Source organism: Ischnura elegans, chromosome 1 (assembly GCF_921293095.1).
Source record: "Ischnura elegans chromosome 1, ioIscEleg1.1, whole genome shotgun sequence".
NCBI classification, from domain to species: Eukaryota; Metazoa; Arthropoda; class Insecta; order Odonata; family Coenagrionidae; genus Ischnura; species Ischnura elegans.
The window spans coordinates 142,902,301-142,908,060 of record NC_060246.1 but is presented as its reverse complement, the minus strand read 5'-3'; positions in this window follow the sequence as shown (position 1 = coordinate 142,908,060).

Genomic DNA, 5,760 nt, shown 5'->3' with positions numbered 1-5,760 from the left:
AAAAAAAACGTTGGGATGTCACTGGGACTCGAACCCGGATCTCCATATTTCAGGTCACGTCACTTACGGTTCATCGGGAGGTCTGAATTCGAATTCCAATCAAGTTTAATAATGTTTTTCGTTGACAATTTTTTGCCTGTGGTTTTTATATGAGATTGAAGCATATGGCACTGCGTGTGAAATTACTATTAGGGCTTTATCATAGTAAGAAGGCATTTTATGATGGAATGAACCCATTCACGTCCACTATATTCCGTTTACTCCAAACATTTGAAGAGTTGACTTTCTTTTCGGAAAATTGCCATATTATGAAGCTGAATTGCTGTTGCCAACCGTTGATGTACTTATGGTTTTAGATTATTAAAAATAAATCTTTTCTCAAAATTAACTTGAGTTCTTACGATGTCGTATCCCCCTCATCCGGTCGTATTTTGTCTTTTTTTCGACGAATAGCTCGTTTAAAACTTGCGATTGTACCTTGAAATTTTCTGGATATATAAAGGAGACCCAAGAGTGTGGTGAATTTTTCAGCTTTGAGATGATGGCAAATTTTGATATAGGCCCACTTTTTGTGCCCTGGAAATTTCTAGATGTTTGTATAAGTTGCAAACGTGTAATACGCCACGAAAAATCTGTCGGGAGGGATCGATTAAACACTCTTAATCAAGGCCTGAACTTGGAATATTGTCATAGGTGGCTAAGATCAGTTTGCCATCCCTCCTCCCCCGATCCCCCCTCGCTCTTTCACTCCCCCTAACATCACCACTAAAATGTAATGTATTCATAAGCTAATTTTTTTAGATACGGTAGTTGTAATTATACGCACCGTATGCTTGCTATGAGGAATTTTCATTCATTTCTCATTATTTAAAGATATTCAATTTTATTGTTTAATATTTATAAATTAATAATAATTTAAAAAATTTTTAATTAGGAAAATAAAATAACTTTTTAAATAAAATTTTGCCGTCGCTGAAATGCCTACGCTGCCGTATTTTTAATAGATTTTGATGGATTAAGTAATATCGGGGATCGCAGGGGCGGATCCAGGATTTCTTTCTGGGGTGGGCACAAGCAAGACCATATCCAGGATTTTGTTCTTGTTCAGGGGTTACCATACGGCAAACACCGATACCTAGCAATACAAAACGAGCGCAATAATAATGGGACCGTATTAAAAATCTTGCATATTTTTAAGGGTCTTGGGGGGGGTCGAGAGGGGGGGGCACGGGGGCCCGTGCCCCCGTGCCCCCCCCCCCACTAGATCCGCCTATGGGGGATCGGGTTCCCACACTGTGCGTTCGGAAATCAGCAATGATAACACTTCGTGATAATATGTAGTCCATGCACCACGTTCAAGCTTCTAATTTCGATTTAACCTTGAGTCCGGGTTCAAATCCCGATGATAGCGGAGATTTTTCAGAGGTTGTATGATCCCTGCTTAAGTGTTTTTAGGAGGGAATTTCAAGGGCGGCCCTCCATCCGTCAGTTAATGAGACCTTAAGCCGTGGTACCGCTGGCTGCCTATCATCAAGAGTAGGATAATGCCGACGACGCGTGCCAGGTATATCTCCAGATGGGCGCAGGCAAAAATTAAGGCTAGGGGGGGTTTTAAGCGCAACTAATACTTTGGGGTGTTGGGGTATTGCATACCCGCCAGGGTTAGTGGGAGTTGCGGGGGCCCTTCTCCAGAAAATTTTTAAGAAAAATTTAATGGTTCAAAATGGCGAGTTTTACGGCTTTCTGAGGAATATTTGATTAATCCTAACACTATTCTATAAGTAATACTAATCCATTGAGTAAAATGGTTTAAATTTAAAATTTTCTCTAAGCTCTGGGGGTGGGGGGGTTTAACCCCCAAAACCCCCCTCGCTGCGCCACTGTCTCTCCACCCTTCCTTATCTACCCTTCTCACTTGACACAAATGACCTCAGCAGTTCGCTAGCTCATCCAAGTACCATTACACGAAGTAATATCTACCTGGTCGGGCGAGACGCATCTTCCGGAGGTGAGTCCGCGGAAGTTTTTTTATTCATCTTTTAGCATGATTTTGCCGAAGCTTCGTTTGCATGTGAACTGCATTTTTCTCATCGATGAAATGAAATCTTGACCTTGCTATACTCTCCGCGACACTCTTGATTGAGGAGTGAAACGACCCAGAATTAAACAAACCGCCTGTGGAAGTCGCACCATGACCTTCGCCGTCGTTAATGTGGAAAAGAATTTCATGTGTATTTCTTCCCCCCCCCTTTTTTTGCTTCGGAATGGGTCAAATCGATTCCAGCCGCGCGCGTAAGAACTGCGAGTTCTCTCCAGTTTAATCAAGAGTGCTCTAGAAACATGGTGCATTCCGATCTTATTTGAACATTTTAGTCGAGGTGTCTATCACCAATCGAGAGTATTAGTCTCGCCCGGTAATTTGTGACTTATTCCTCTTAAATCACGGCAATATAATGTTGGAGTAATCTCATAACTTCAGGACCTGGAAAAGACATTGCTCAAACGACTCATTTCTAACGAAAAGAACAGTTTTTTAAAGAGCTAATGGTAACGTAGGAGAATCAACTTAGTGGAAGTTATGTATGATAAAATAAAATCATTTGTACTTTCCACATACTTTTAATATTAGCGACCGGTTTCGACGTATTCTACGTCATTTTCAAGCTAGACTCTTGAAAATGACGTAGAACAGCGAGGGTGGGGTTTTGGGGGATAAAACCCCCTCCCGAGCTCAAAGAAATTTTTAAGTTTTATCTATTTTACTTATTTGGATTAATATTGCTTACAGAATAGAGTGAGGATTAACAAAATATCCCGCAAAAGACCGTAAAACTCAACATTTGGAACCATTTATCTTAATTTTTTTCTGGCGGAGGGCCCCCGCACCTACCGCTTACCCTGGCGAGTATACCACACCCCCAGGCACCCCAGTATAAGTTGCGCCTGAAACCCCCCCTAGCCTTAATTCCTAGCTGCGCCCCTGACGTAGAACACGTCGAAACCGGTCGCTAAATATTATAATTGTGTGGAAAGTACAAAGTGAATTGATTTTATCTTTTAAGAGTTAGTTGAGGGAAGCCATTGGAACGATAACATGTGCATCTGATATGCCTGTCTGCAATTCAAAACACAGTAGTTTAGACATGCGATATTATTTACAATAATTTTCTTCAATCGCTTCATCTCACTAAGGGGAAGAATATGGCATTGGTTATTTTAGCATAAATTTGCATGGATTTGCCATAGATATCAACTCCTACTTATTGGTTAAATGGTTCTCTTGGGATGAAAAAAAATTTCATCACAGCTATTTTTTGTTGTTTAAAAAAAATTAATTCTATTTACAAATAATTTGAGCATCTGATGTCACGGAATTCAGCCGTTGAAACATTCATGCCGATATAAATACATTCTTTTTCACCCATTGATAACAATGAAATAATAATTGGAATACTTCTGATCTCCTTCTATCTCTTTAAGTCTTTAGATATAATTGGTAATTGATATTTTGCATTCGCTCATTTTCAACCGAGAAAATTTAGAATGGAAAACCCAAGAAAACTTCACGTTTATTTCAATAACCTGCTCTGAAGGTGGAGTTACTGTGCGTACGTAGAGTAAGCATAAACATCTGCGGAAATATCAACTTTAAATCCCGATGTCAACTTTAAATTACGTCATTTTCTTTGGTTGAATACGACTGTATATCGCACCTCCCTCGTAATTGCTGTTTCACATATATTTTTTTCCGTAATTGTATGCATCAATGCGTGAGTTGAAAATATTCTTGCTCCATTGCCCATACTTTTGCAGGATTACTTTGCTGTGGATACTTGCCTTTTCTTTAATCGACTCCAGTCTTACAGTGATTTGGGTGAATAAAAATTAATTAATTTCCTGATAAATTCTTGTGAGAATGATTTTCCTTTGCAGAAGAATCTACTGTTATGTATTTGTCTGAACCTGATCGTACTGCGCATTTAACTGAAAACTTTTGTCATTTGTTTCTAACGTAGTCTCTATTTCGTTAATTCCACGGATGAAAATGAGCTTGCAGACCATCCTCTTAAATTGCTCGTGTTTTTGCAGCCTTATTGACGGAAAATGCCAATTAAAACCATTTAATTATAATTAAATCATAACAAGCATAATTTTTGTACGTACAATGAAAATATGTGGTAATTGCTTCAATATGTAAAATATCTACCATTTTTCCATGGTATTCGTTCGATCAAAATCAGTCTACCATGCGTAATACAATGGCATATCGTGCATTAATTGTGATCATTAACTTTGAAACAACATTAGGATACTTGGTGTCCGTATTTCCATTTAAACTTATTAATAAAACCTGACTCATGTATATTTCATGCGCCATAATTCTCTCAACTATCAGTTGTGAACATAGACCGATTACTTTAAATATATTGAGGTTGCGTAAATAATTTTCATCCACTAAAAGTATTCATTTGTCCCATGTTGTTCAAAATAAATTAAAGAGAGTCTTTGTTTCGTGATAAGTAACTCTCTAAGTAAAACGTTGCGTTACCACTATAATCAACGAAAATGAAAGATTAAGACGGAAAAAACAGCGCTTTAAGAAACGGCTGAGAACGCTTCATTTTCGACAACAGACAGAGATGTAAGTGCAGGATGGTTGTCATTTGTCTGAATAATGAATGGGATGGACAAATAAAATATTTACATTCTCTCCTTAGCGTTGGGGACAAACCCCCGGGGAACTTCGCTTGGGAAGATGAACAAAACGCAGCGCAGTGCGCGAGCTCTCTTGAATTGTGAAGCAAAAAATAAACCAGAGAAAAGGGAGGTTTGCGAAAGAGATGGAATGCCTCTGTGAGTGTGTGCCTGATGGGGGGTGAGGATGAAGTGGAGGAAATGAAATAAGAGCATGAGCGTTCGTCATATTTCTTTTTTTCCTCTCGCTTGCGGAGAGACCGCAGGATTAAAAAAAGAAACAAGAAACATACTGATGTGCGCAAGGGACGCGTCAGACTTCCTGCGTGCATTGGTAACGGCTGGCATGGGGAATGAAAATGACCTGTATCGGCTGCGGATCGAAGGAATGTGGCGGAAAAGATTTCTCGGCTCAGGAAACCCGACGAGTGTTTGTTGGTCGGATTCGAAGTCGCAATGAAGAGCGCGACGCGTTCCGTGGAACACGACCAGTGTGGGTATAGAGTCGCGGATCCATCGGGGAGAAGTTCTCAATGACTTCTCGAATGAGTTGCTGTTTTTGAGGGCTTTCTTCGTGTTGTTATATGGTTCACCGGCCGCGTGAACTCTTAGCTTTTTTCCTCCTATCTTGAGCTATGCGACGATTGTGTGGGACAAGGAAATAATCTGTAAAGCACTCTCGTGGAGCTCTACTTAGTAAGACGCACTATCACATTGTAGTGGGTATTTTTGCGTGAATTATTGAATCTTCACAACATTAATCAATGTACCTTAATTATATTGCTTTGATAACCATATACTTTTACCGATAATTTCAAGTTCCATTACTTTTGTAGCTTCCATTGCATTATACATCCATATGAAATTATTACTTATAAATATTTTCATTCAATTTGGGCATATGTAAACGTTAAAGAAAACAATGGAATGTCCACAGATCTCGTTACTTTCCAGATCGTTCAAAATTTATGCTTACGAGATCATGTGAATAGAAATTTATTTACAGCCTTTAATCCGGGATATTGGAAAAATAGGAAATGAAAATAATAACGTAACATTTTTGAT